Raw genomic sequence first — 15,164 nt, forward strand, 5'->3', positions numbered from 1 at the left:
TTAAATACTTGACACGACCTCAGGGTTAACCTGGGAGGCTAAGGTTAAGGTTGAGTTGAGTGAATAAATTCATTATTCAAAGAATAATGCTTTTATCCAATGGATAAACTCTTGTGCAAGAGTTAGTGAGGATAACCATGGTCAAAGCAATAAATGCTCGAGGAGACACATGGGTCACATGAGGGTTGAGTTAGGGGTCAAAGTCCCTAACCATGGGTGCAAGTGGATTTAACAAAAAATGGTTATGTAAGAGTCATTAATGGTCATGTAAGAGCCACCAGTGGTTTGGAAGACTTTAGAGGTTAAATTGTTGAACACCTAAAGCATTTAATGCTTTTCAAAGACTTTGGAGTCTTTGAGAAGTGACTTCAAGTTGCTTAGGAATGTGACAATATTTAGGAAATGGATTAGGCTAATTAGGAATTATTATAAAGTGGTTAGAAGGGTCTAGAAGGTAATTTAGGATTGCAAGTGGGTTTGGTGGGTGAGGGAAAATAGGATTTTTATAAAAATAAAATTCATTTATTTTAACTTGTGGTTGCAACTTGCATTTTTAGGAGAATGCAAGTGGGGGGGGATTTAATGATTTAAAAAAATGTTTTATTTAATTTATTTAAAAGAGGAAAGGGGATTAAATTAAATAAATAGAATTTATTCATTTAATTAATTGTGAATTTAGCTTAATGAATTAATTAAAATAAATTGAATAATTTATTTAATTAATAGGAGAATATTTGAAGATGAATTAATTAAATGTTAATTTAATTAACTATTGGCTAGTGGGTTTTTAATTAAATAAATATCAAATATTCATTTAATTAAACTGGACAGATTTATGTGGCTACAATTATATTATATAATTTACATTCAAAAAGTTAACATAAAAATCAATGTACATTGAACTATAATTTAATTCTAAAATTTAATTCTTGATTACCTTAGGTTTGTGTCTTCTCTTAAGATGGCCAAGAGTCCTAGAATATGTCTTTGATAGAGAAGGGATGTTATCAAGATGTTTGTAGACAACCTATATATGTTCACAAACACAACATTAATACAAGTTAGCATACAATTATTGATGATAGGAACAAATTATATCTACTTAACAAAAAATAAAATAAACACATTTACATTAGGCATCTCTTCCTTTTATTTCTTCAAGTATTGTGGGTGCAATCAACAAGGATGTGAAGCCAACAATTATCTGTACATAAAAAAGACAAAAATGTGAAACTATTAATTTATGTAGACATGTATAATCATTATAAATTTAAAATATTAATTCAATCATATTTGCATTCAAATACCTTTCCCTTGTCTCTACTTGCGCTTCTATAGTCTAGATCGCACGACATCGTGTTAGAATCAGAGATCACTGAGAGGGGGGGTGAATCAGTGATCAGTCGTAAATCAAATCCACAAACTTATTCTTTATCCATCGGTTAGCAATGCATAACATAAAAGAACATAAACATGCAATAAATAAACCATAGATCCACAACACCAGAATTTTTACGTGGAAACCTAGAAAGGGAAAAACCATGGTGGGGTTTTTACAAGGTGTGCACCCTTGGTCTCCTTGTTCTATGCAGCGCAATGCTTAGGTTTGTGACATGGCTTAACCACCTCCTATGAATTCTATAAGTCTAGTGGTTGTATCGAGCATTAACAAGTTGATCTTTTGGTGCAACGACATTACAACACTTGTAACAGGGGCTGGAACCCACAATATTCATATACTATAGCCAAGAGTACATAAATATTACATAGATGGGGAATACACTTGCATTCAGGCTCACTGCCTAGAGCTCACTACTCAATTACAATGACCCAGAAGGCTACAACCTTCAAGGAAGTCTCGCTGACTTACAATTTGATTACAATGAGAAAATATTGTAAAATGAACTTTGAGATAACATCTAACAATGCAAGAATGAGTTTTGATTAAGCACTAGATCTCTGACTGTCCTCACTCTACAAATACTCTGTTTCTGTCTCAGTCAACTATCAGATTATCTATAAACCAAATGCGCACATGAAAATGCACTCAATCGCACCAAAACGGATCACCACAATTGTATTACACCAAAAACCAATTGCCAATTTGATCTTATATATCTGGTCTTAACATAAAAATATTCTCCTCCAAGTTGGCTTCAAAGAGTGTAACGTCTAGCTCCAAGTCGACTTCAATCTTGAGCAAAACCTAGCACCAAACCAAAAGAGTATGATCACATGCTTCCTAAGGATCTTCCTATTCACCAAAATCATGAGATCAACCACCAAAATCACTACAATCATCAGAAGTCATTCCAGACCAAAACATTACCGAGATAGCCTTGTTTTACCGGTTAACTCCTGCTTTCAGATATGATGAATCACAATCGCTAGATCGAATCACCAAGAAGAGTTGCCATCAATGACAACCCTAGACCAATAAGCAACTACCGGAAGTCATCGGATGAGTGTCAATTGCCAACAATCTTCCCCTTTGGCATTGAACAACACCTATGAAAAATGACTAAGTGTAGAAACCTGTGAAACATGGACACCAGATGAAAAAGAATAAAATAATTCTAAGGCTCCCCCTTAGATCAATAACTCAAACATTTGCATAACTGAATTGTATACTCAATCAGCCTATACATTTTTCACCTCATCTCTCCCCCTTTAACAACAATGTCAAAGATAGGGTGTGCAACAAAATATTTTGTACATATATACACATATACCAGATGATCAAATCTATACATGCTTGAGTATGTCTGCATATGCCATCTTAAGGAACCCAAGATAGGTGTTCCAACTTGCTCGCAACTTCTCCAAAATTGAAACAAAACCAATCAAAACATAAGCATGAAATTCTATAGCCGCAATCTCAATTGGAGTCTCCTGAGACATGTTTTGAATGCAGTCCATCTTATGGTACACTAAGGTGTCTAACCAGGGACCAATTAGGTTCCAAAGTTCACCTGTCTTCCTAACCATTCTCTCCTCCTTCTCAAAATTCTTAATCTACTCCATAATAGTCAAAATTTGGCCTTCAATGTTGTTGGTTAAGTTAGCTGTAGGATCATAAGTCTTAGAAATCTAAGCTAACTGACCTCTACAATTATCTATTTGCTTGTCTATTTCCATAGTAAAATTTGTCAAAACTAGAGAAGACTTATAAATTTAACCACCTTTTGCTAAGGCCTCATTAATTAGTTTTAATTCCTTTTCAAGCTAAGCCTTATCATTGTTGATCATTTGTAAAAATGTTTGAACTTTGGCATCTTTAAATTTCTCCATAGCCTTTCGAAATGATGCCTTGGTCAAAGAATCAAACTAAGTGGATATGTGATCAATCAAGTTCTGAAGCATACTGGATGAACTGGTAGTAGCATAAAGTTGTAGTTCCGATACCACCTGTTCCAAAACTGAAACTATTTTCTCAATGAGTCTCTTCCCTTCTGATTCAGATTGCTCTAACTCCTGACTAGCTTGTGCTTGGAGAGCAGCAACAACAATTATCCTTTATGTCAAAGACATCTGATTGAATGGTTTGTCAAAACTGATATTGAACTGTGGAAAGCTCCCTTGGCTTTGAATTTTTGATGTGTCAATTGCCATAAGAATCGGAGTTTCTATTACCTTACCCTTCTCTCCAATTCTTCCCATTTTTCTTCTACCTTATTCTCAGCCTCAACCTGTCCGGTTTTGTCTTCTTTGGGTGTTTCATGTGCACTGGTGTCACCACTTGGTGCACCATCCTCTACCTCAGTTGATTTAACATTCTCCTTAACTGGCTCAACCTCTACAGAATCCAAAATTTGTTGCTCTACAACATCCTGGGTGACCTCCTCCTTATTTACATCATTTACTGGAGGATTTTCTGACTGAGTGGTTTCATCTTGTGAAACAGTTTCTACTAGTCGGTTCTCAGTTAGAAACTTCTTCCTGATTGCACTGGTTTCTCTCCTTATTTCTCCAACTCAGCCAAGCATCAAGTTGTTGACTCTATTCTTGACCCTAAATTCCTTTTTATTTGCTAACAAAATTAATCTATCAATTTCCTCAATAGTGATATTGGTGCACTGATTGACCAGTTCACTAGATCCTTTATTTCTCTGTCCATTTGGCTAGCAGATTTTCTCCTAGCATCAATTAAACTGTAAAAATCTTTTGGAAGTTAATTTTCTAATTCAACCAATGCTTTAATAAATACACCCATGTACAAAATTACAGCTTCCTCAATCTGCCTCTTATCTTTATCATCCAAATTTTTATAATATACAGAAATGTTCTTCAAATTTCCAACTTTAATAATTTTATCTATTAATTCTTGAGTAGACAAAGGAGGAATAATATGATAATCTGTTTGGGTGGTCTTCATCTTACCAAATTCAATTGCCTTGTCTAAGTTGGATTTAATCTTCTTTCATTTCTTAGGCTTGCTTGTCGGTAGAGGATCAGACTTTTCTTTATTCTCCTTCAACTCTTTCTTCTCAACAGCAGATTGGGGTTTTCGGATTACTCTTGCAAAATCTCCTTTCTTTGGTGCCTTTGGAATGTCTGCATCTAAATTTTTTTCAGATGCCACCAGAGAAACTGCCACATACTCCCTTTGGGGTTTCTGCTTCTTCCGCAGAACACCTTTCGCCTTTGCAGATGAATCAAAGGGTTTCGAATCAGTAAGAGGTGTCTTCACCAGAGCGGAAGAAGACATTGTCACCTTCAATTTGACTAGAACAGATGCACTCTTTTGTTTCTTTTCTTTTTATACTACATCCCTCACAACTCTTGCAACCTTGAATTTCTCTCAAGGGTGACCTTCCTCAATAAGGATTTCTTCTACTATCTTAGCAACTTTTCTTTTCCTAGTCAGTTCGGTGAACTTGGTGTGCAGTTCCATTGATTTTTCCTTGCAAGTTCTGAACCTTTCTTCTTTAGTATCCACTAGAGCATTAAGAAGGTATTGTGCGTATGCAACCAAAGTACCTGCATCAACCTCATATCCCATAGGCATTATCCACACCATTCGGGGTTGAACTACTTCCATGAGATATTCATCTTTGTTTACCATGAAATAGATTGTCCCTTCATATTTCTTCACAATTTCCTTGGGGATTCTGACTCTCTATTTCATCTTGTCCTGAAAGGTCTTGAAGAATTCCCATAATGTAGCATTTTGATTCTATTTGTCGCCAAGTCTGTCAAGACCCTGCTTTATCTATTGGGCCATCGGTTTGTCAAAATCCCACTACACTCTCCCGGTTCCATGGATCTGATTCATGAAGTAAAGTGCCAAATAGATAACCAAGGAACCAAATTTGAAGACATGCATTTTATCTTGCTTAATTTTCTCCAAATTTATCTTCAATTCCTCCAACAAATACCACACGGATCGTAATGAGCATCTTCCTAAACCATCTGGTAGGCTGCATGGATGGTAGTGCCAGATACAGAATTCGGTCAGTTAGATTGATATACCTTGTAACCAATTACCATCACAACAAACTTAACATCATCTTCCTTGATTGTGTTGATCTTCATTGAGCGTCCTTCAAACTTTGCACCAGTTAACTTGTTGACGGTAGGGTTTGTGACTTTGCGTAACCCTGGATTGGCATCAGTTTGATTCAAACAAGTTACCACCCTAATTGCTTCTGAAGTAATTTTATAGGGTTAGTCCAGCCATACAAATTCACCCATTCATTTTCATCAAATGACAGAAAGTTTACAAACTAAGTAAAACTTTTTCTCTGCAACTGCACAAATTCTGTCTTGGGGTTGCCGATTTCATCCATGATGTTGTCGGTATATAGGTCCAAGATATCCTCAGTGTCGGCTTCTTCGATCTCACAGTGAATGTAGGCTCGTACATCATCTATATGCAAAACTTCATGCAAAATGGATGAATAGGTTCCAACCGGGTTGACCTCCATGGATTTGTAAGGGTGCTTCTTAAACACGATATGGGATCTATCCTTGACCTCAACAACTAGTGGAGTAGCAATGGAGGACGAGGATGCCATTTCAAAATTTTAAAAAACCAAACTCAGATATGCTCTTCGAAAAACACCTTAGCTAACTGTCGAGTGCCCTAGATCACTTCCGAGATCTCTTTTAGCTCACTGATCACCTGGAAGCCTTGATCGCTTGGTTCTATAGCTCGAAAACAATATTCACAAAGTGAATAATAACTCTCATATTTTCCCTTTTAATTTTGAAAACCCTAATTTAACTTTGAAATAAATGTTCCTCGGATATCCAACCGGATGCCCTGTTTAACTACCGGATGCCAAAATCAGCCATCTGAATCTCGAATATCAATTGAAATTCAATTCCTTCCATCTGTAATCCATCGACTATAGATCTCGTCAAGGGGTATTGCAAGAATTGCATGAATTTGCCTCCCCCTAAGGCCAAAAGCCCTAGTTACTGAATGAAGGTTCTACACCAGGTTCAGGTATAGATCCACCATCTGCCTTAGATTCATTCTTCTTTACCCACATCTTCTTATGTTGATCTCTAATCTCATCTACCTTTGCCTTTCCCTTTTCATCTGATTTGTTCTTGTCTACCAAAGCACTATTTTTGCTTCTGCAGTACTTTGCAATGTGATCGATTTTGTTGCAAGATTTGCAAACAACATTATTCTGCATAGGTCTGAAGTTCATCTGATTTGGTCTTGTCCTGTACTGATTAGCAATATGTCCAAACATTCCACAAGCATAGCATCTTTTGTTCTAAAAGTTATTCATTACTGCTCTACACATATTTGACTTGTGTCAAAAGTTATTGCATATGAAACACTGACCGGTAAAGGTAGAAACATTATTCATATTGTTCATCATATTGTTACTACTCGTCATTCCATTATTCATCTTACTTCTGCATTGACTTGCCATATGACCAAACTTATTGCAAGTAAAACATCTACCATTGAATTTATGAGCATTAGGTTGTCTTATTAGAGGATTCCTGCTCTTCGTTTGATTAGGTTTTGCATTGCCTTGTCTAGATTCAGAAGATTCACCTTTCTCAAATCCTGGGCCTCGCATATCCTTCCCATGCCTCTGACTTTCTAGAATCTCATCAAGCCTTTCTAAACTAGCTTTGAATTTTTATTTGTACTCATAAGCAGTAGCAAGTTCATCTCTCCAGGTAGCAATCTATCTTTCAAGTTCTTGACCATTAATCCTTGATTGTGTCAACTCAATCTTCAACTGATCATTCTCATAGGTAATCTTGAAACATTTATCAGCTCTTTCCTTCAATGATTGTGCTAGATTCTCTTCATTCTTCTTATGGTCCTCAATCTCCTTGGTCAACCTCATCACAATGGATTGCATCTCATTCTTCAAGGTAGCATTTGAACTCTCTCAAGCTTGTTAACTTCATCAGCTTTTTCCTAATATTCCATGATCCGATCTTCTTTCTCCTTCAACTTGTCCATCAATTTCTTCCTCTTCTCTCTACAAACACTTGCTTGATCCTTCAGCTCACTAATGAATTCATTAGCAGCATTCAAGTTCTTCTTCAGGGTACATATCTCATTTCTAGCTACATCAAGATCCTCAAGTGCCACATTGAGTTGTCTCTGAAGATCAGAATCCATTGAATCAATCTCTCGGATCTTCCTCAAGCAGTTAAGCTTCCTCAAAGGAACTAGGCTTTGATACTAATTGTTAGAATCAGAGATCACTGAGAGGGGGGGGGTGAATCAGTGATATGCCAGAAATCAAATCCACAAACTTATTCTTTATCCATCGATTATCAATGCATAACAAAAAAGAACATAAACATGCAATAAATAAACCACAGATCCACAACACCAGAATTTTTACGTAGAAACTGAGAAAGGGGAAAACAATGGTGGGGTTGGAACCCACAATATTCATATACTATGGCAGGAGTACATAAATATTACATATCTATCAGGAATGCACTTGCATTCATCTCACTGCCTAGAGCTCACTTCTCAATTACAATGACCCAAAAGGCTACAACCTTTAGGGAAGTCTCACTGACTTACAATATGATTGCAATGAGAAAATAATGTAAAATGAACTTTGAGATAGCATCTGACAATGCAAGAATGAGTTTTGGTTAAGCACTAGATCTTTGACTGTCCTCGCTCTGCAAATACTCTGTTTCTGTCTCAGTCAGCTACCAGATTATCTATAAACCAAATGCATGTGTGAAACTATGCTCAATCGCACCAAAATGGATCACCACAATTGCATTACACCAAAAACCAATCGCCAATTCGATCTTATATATCCGGTCTTAACATAAAAATAATCTTCTCCAAGTTGGCTTCAAGAAGTGTAATGTGTAGCTCCAAGTCGGCTTCAATCTCAAACAAAATATAGCACCGAACCAAAAGAGTATGATCATGTGCTTCCTAAGGATCTTCCTATTCACTAAAATCATGAGATCAATGACCAAAATCACCGCAATCATTGGAAGTCATTTCAGACCAAAACATTACCAAGATAACCCTGTTTTACCGGTTAACTCTTGCTTCTGGATACGATGAATCATGATCGCCGGATCGAATCACCAATAAGATATGTCATCAATGACAACTCTAGACCAATAAACAACTACCGAAAGTCACTGGATCAGTGTCAGATGCCATGCACTCGCACTAGGTATGCCCTATAAGAGTAAAATAAGATAAAAATGCAAGTCAATGTATAATTTAATTAATGACAAACTTAAATGACAAGCATGTATGCAATAAAAAATATAAACGACTGGATGCAAAAATATATACCACATAGTTGTCAAGCCCAAATGAAATGGTTGAGAGTGTGGCATCATGGACCCCTACCAAATGCTCCTAAGACATCAACTATTAAATAGACCTTGTATACAGACATTAGTAAGTTTAATACTTTCTCTTATAAATATTCATTTAAAATAAAATGCATTATGAAATTACAAGTTAAGTCTTACCACTATATCATTAGTGTATGATGAAGGTACCTCCTTGTATCTAGTATGTGAGGACTCACTAGGGTGTGCTCCAGTCCCTGTTGTCACATCTAGTGCATTAGCCATATCATGCACCTCGTAATCAGCTATGTCTATGGGGGGTCAACAGGCTCTCCAATAGGACCTAAGCATACTTGATGGCACATGGAGAAAGTATACAGGACACAAATATGTGGAGTTGAAGAGGATGTGCTAGTGCCACCAGATCCACTACTAGCATCACCAATAGGATAAGCTAGTGCCCTAGCCTGAGAAAAGAAAAGGCTACTCAAATAGTAAATAGTTGATATATTATGTGACGTTGACTCGGAAATAATATCTATATGATGTATTGGAGGTGGGGGATCGACGAGAGGAGGGGGAACATATGGGTCCTATAATACTCGAACTGCCCCAGGTCTATTTTGAGTCATACCTAAACCCACACCCTAGAAAGGCTTGGTGTCAAAGTAGTTGACATGCTTGCCCAGAACAAACTCATCATACAATTTTTTGATGAAGTAAAATGTGACATCAAGATTTCTATTGGGTGTTCTATCAAAAACCATCCACCAATGATCCCAAAAGTTTTTTACAATATTTTCATTTTGACACAATTTGATGGGAAGTTTTTTTTTCACATCTACAGGTTGTCTAGTGTGGGGATTAATAAACAAGGAGGCAATATCAACTTTGGATATCTCAAACTCCTTCACCCAATCATAGGTCAAGCCATCCGCATATTTATCCCTCATGGCCTCTCACCACAAAAGAACAAAATAATGCTCATTGGTGACAGATTCTATATTTTTTATAATGTCATTAAGTGCAATTAACATTGGAGCTAGACGAGGGATTTTGCTGTAAATATTAGCAATGTGCCTCAATTGGTTCAAGTTTTGACCAATTAAATCTTGAATTGATGGGGGGTTTGGTAACAGAGGGTTTGGTGGTTGTGGCGGTTCAAGATTGCCATTGTTATCCCCCATTTTACCTGATTGAAGTTGAAAAATTGAATTTAATTAACAAATTTCAAAAAATAATGTATTTGAAATTAAAAAAACTAATTTCTATAAAAAAAATCAAAAAATAAAATAAAAATGAGAATAATTGATGAAAAGACAAGAAAATTGGAAAAAAAATCATACCTATGAGGAAGATTTCACAAAAAATTGCTTTAAAATCGAATATCTGATATATATGCGATATTGGATTTCTTTGTTTCGTGCAGCCCATGGGTAAAAATGACCCATGGGTTGTCTCATGGACCTTTTTCCGATTGGTCTATATGTATATTATAATATATTTTATATTATATATTATTCATATGTAATATATAATATATTATATATTAAATAATATATAATATATTAAATAATATATAATATATTAATATATCATATAATATATTATATATTATTTAATATATAATATATTATATGATATTATATATTATATAATATATTATATTATATATTATATAATATAAAATTTCAATAATATTGAATATTCGATATGCTTTGGCTTTTGCCATGGTTGGATGTATTGACATCCAAGCCAAGCAAAAAGTTGATACGGATTTTCCACATTTTTGGGCGAGTGAAGAAGGTAATTTTTTTCATATCACCACTTTTTGGCCCCTCATGATCCCACACATACCCATAAGCTTCTAGGAATATGTGTGGTTGGGGGAAGAGAAATTATCTACAATTGATTCTTTCTCCAACATGTATGCATATACTTCTAACATATATGAACCCAACATAAAAAGATATACTTTTCAATAAAGAAGTTATAGGGTCTAGATAGATCTCAATGCTCATATTGTTATGTCAAAGGGCCTCTACACATTGGTTGAAAAAAATTCAAAAAGAGTTACATTCAATCTTATCTCAATAATGAAAAATAGGAGAAGAGATAATGAAAGCTTCACCCTTCGGGGAATTATACTGTTGATTTAAGTTACTCTTTATGTAGAAACCATATTACTTTAGAGTTTGATTGGCTTGGAAACTAGAAAGTTACTCTTGTTCTAAAGATCAATTTCTTTTGGTGGGCCTCACTACATGGCAAAATTCTAATTAACCTTGGAGAACCTGAATTGAATAGGTTTTCAATTCCTCAAAAGATGTATACTATGTAAAAATAGTGAAGAAAGAAATACACACCTACTCCTATATTCCTTCTCTTTCTTGGTTAGGGGTTTAATATTGGATCATCTTAGGATTATGTGCATCACCATTGAAGTTATTAAGGGTTTACTATTTAGCTGGTCTCCTCCTTAATAAATCACTTTCATCGATGACTTATGGAATTTGATTGTCCCACATGTTGTGAGGAACTTATAGAAGGAATTATATAATAGAGTCTTTTGGGACAAGGAGATAAATCTAGAATAAATTAACTTAATAAATCAGTTTGATTTTTGTGTGGAAGAAGTAGAACAAAGGCTGGATGAAACTAATCTTTAATGTTGTTGTCAAAGGTAACATAGGGTTGGTTGTGGAAACGGGAATTCATTGAAATAATCAAGGTGAGTTAGAAAAAAAATTTTATACTCAACTAATAAAGAAGACTAATAATGAAGTCGATGGGTTTGTGGCTTGGACCTTGGTTGAGAATAAAGTGGGTCATCCACAAAAATGTCAAAAAAATATACCTAGAAGGAGACTTTGAATTGGTCATCAAAATTATTAAAGGTGTTATGCTCCTTCCCTAGATACTAATGGATTGTATTACAAAAATTAGAAAATACATAAAGAAGTTTGAAGAATTTAAAATAACACATATTTGTAGAGAAGGGAATAAATCTGCAAATGTTGTTGCTAATGCTGGGTTTATGGTTTCTAAAAGGAGCACTTGGTCTACATTTTGATAATTACTCATGTTTGTTCAAAATAAGATTCAGAATAATGATAAAAATAATGATGAAAATTGAAATTAAATCTAGAATGAGGATTCTCAAGGCCTTTCAAATAACCCAAATGTCAAGTTGGCACATTTAAAACTATAATGTTTGTTATTTGAGATGCAATCACATTTTTAATTCACATGAATTAATGAACATAAGGGATGATATTATTAAAGTTGCAACTTTGAAAGTATTTATTACCCTCTAATGTCACATTTTCTTGCAATGATTATAATCTTATAAAAGAACACAAAAATCAAAATATCATAAAAAGTAATCTATATGTGATGATTCATATTTTTTGGGAAAGACTATTTTTTTTCCAAAATATCTAGGTGCAAAAAAGGAAGGAGAATTATGGAAGGAGAAAATATCAAATTTTAACCTTCCACTTCTAATCTTTAGAACAATAATAATGACATGTGGAGGATTTTTGAAGATGGAGGGGTTACCAATTACTTCACGACCATGCAAAGTGACAATTTCATTCTCTCAAAGAATTTTTTGGACTTCTAGAGTCTATGAAAGTTAAAAAGTGGTAGGTAGAGTTTCACCAAAATAGAGGAGATGATGACTAAGTCCTCTATAATTAGCTTCCAAGGTGAAAGGTCAAGAAAAATCACATATCAGAGGAAAAGGATTTTATTGAGGATTTATTTATGAAGGGAGAGAAACTTGTTTATTTTTAGAATGACTAGAGGAGGGATGGCCTTCCTAAGTCTTGACACGAGCTAAGCTAGCACATAATAAAATATTTCACTTAAATAGAATGCCATTATGGTTTCGTTCATAGTTAACATTTCTCTCTATTAATTCATTTAAGGAATAGGAAGTTAATTATCTTCTCTTCCTACATTTTAAGCTCACTAAAATCCTCTATTATTAACAAGGACATTCCTCACATATTAAGGTTTAATTTATTTCCTTTACCAATTCAACTTGTATAATACCTCCATACTAAAATTATAGAGCCCAAAGGAAAATATGGTTTCCATAACTCTCAAAGTACAACTAAGAAACCCCTTGGAGTTTGTAGTGGTCTTGATTTTTCTTCCCCATCTAAAACCCTTGGCATAAAAGTTTATGCAAACCCCTCCAAATTGCCTAAAATGGTAATTCCCAAAATAAGAAGGATAAAAAAAGGGAAGGTCATGGCTAAGGAGTTGAGATTGTGTAGAAAATTTTTAATCCCAACATAAGAAGGCCTCTAGAAGAATACTCTCCTTTGAGAGACCAGTTCGAGAGAGAGGGAAAAATTAAAGGTGAAAACTCAAAAAAAAAGAAAAAGCTTGAAAAGAATAAAGGAATGCCTAAAAAGAGAAAGGATAAGGAGGAGGGAGGTGATGATGAGAATAGGGATCACATTTGAAAAAAAAAGTAAGAATAGGAGGTCAATGAGAATTTTAGTGACCAATATCTAGGACAAAGGTTGTTGTAAATAAAAGGATGTTAAATAAATGGGAAGTGAAACTCTTAAAGTGATCACAGACTCTACTAATGAAAGTCAAGGAGAAGAATTTTATCCAACCTACACAATATATATGTAACTATGCCTTAAAGATATCTCCAACTCCTATTGTAATCCCATTAAGGAGGAGGCTTTAGAAACCAACTCAATGTTGGCATTCTACACATTGTTAGAATCAATGACAGTCCCAAAGACACTAAGAGCGGGGGGTGAATCAGTGTCTAACTGGTTAACATAATATTTATGCTTATTTAAAACTTTGCATCCCAAAACAGTGTACCGATAAATAGGAATTAATGTAGCAATTAAGAATAACAGAGATAGCATAGAGAACACACCATAACACAAGATATTTAAAGAGGAAACCTGGTGTGGGGAAAACCTCGGTGGGATTTGTGACCCACAATATTTACTCACTGGCCAATGAATAAATACTAATTACGGTGAGGGGCTTGCACATGTAGGGAGGCCAACAGCCTAGAGCACACTACTCAATAAAGAGTCACACTGACTACAAAATGGATTATCAAAATCCAGTACAATGTACTTCTTCAAAACAACATCTCTCATGCCAGTTTCAGTACCGGTTTAAGCTCAGTCAATAATCAAAACCTTCGCTGTCAATTATATCACCTTATACAAAATTGCCTTATACTTCTCATCTATATCCTTACAAAAATGACCTATAAGATCTCATACATTTATGAGTCTCTTACAATATACCATGTCATATTTTACAAAAGAAAAGTACATTACAAAACAATAAACAAAATAGGTCATTTTTGTAAGGATATAGATGAGAAGTATAGGGCAATTTTGTATAAGGTGATATAGTTGACAGCGAAGGTTTTGATTATTGACTGAGCTTAAACCGGTACTGAAAATGGCATGAGAGATGTTGTTTTGAAGAAGTACATTGTACTGGATTTTGATAATCAATTTTGTAGTCAGTGTGACTCTTTATTAAGCAGTGTGTTGTAGGTTGTTGGCCTCCCTGCATGTGTAGGCCCCTCATTGTAAGTAGTATTTATTCATTGGCTAGTGAGTAAATATTGTGGGTCACAAATCCCACCGAGGTTTTTCCCACACTGGGTTTCCTCGTTAAATATCTTGTGTTATGGTGTGTTCTCTATGTTGTCTCTGTTATTCTTAATTGTTGCATTAATTCTTATTTACCGGTACACTATTTTGGGATGCAAATTTTTAAATAAGTATAAATATTATGTTAATCGGTTAGACACTGATTCACCCCCACCCCCTCCCCCCCCCTCTCAGTGTCTTTAGGACTGTCATTGATTCTAACACTCAACTTCATGGTCCTAGATTCCATCCCACCCTGTAAAAATTCATAGATGAATTAGAGTGTTGAAACAAATGATGACTACTAGAAGGAGAACATGTTGGACATAATGGATCTGAAAATAATTTTTTTAGATAATAGAGTTTCTCAATTTGAGGATTCGTTAGTCAAGTTTCTTTCTATCACTAAAGACCTCATGGAATCTTCCAAAACTTCTATGTCTTATTTACAAGAGGATCACAACAAGAAGCAGAGCAAGCTGGAAGAGAAGAGGTACAAAGCGAGAAAGAAACTGAAGGAAATATGTAAGTTGAAAAAAGTAATGACAAAATTGCTTTAAAGAAGTGTCCAAGGAAAGATCGAATCTAGTAATGGATGAGTGGAACAATCTTATGAGCCTCTATAATATGAATTCTAGTTATTGTGTTGTCTCTTTGTGCTCTAAATTTTATGGTTCTAGGGTTGTTGGTGTTGGAGCTCTTTGTGTTATTGAGCTTATCTTTTTTTAATGTTACAAT

The sequence above is a fragment of the Cryptomeria japonica genome, chromosome 5 (assembly GCF_030272615.1).
Source record: "Cryptomeria japonica chromosome 5, Sugi_1.0, whole genome shotgun sequence".
NCBI lineage: Eukaryota > Viridiplantae > Streptophyta > Pinopsida > Cupressales > Cupressaceae > Cryptomeria > Cryptomeria japonica.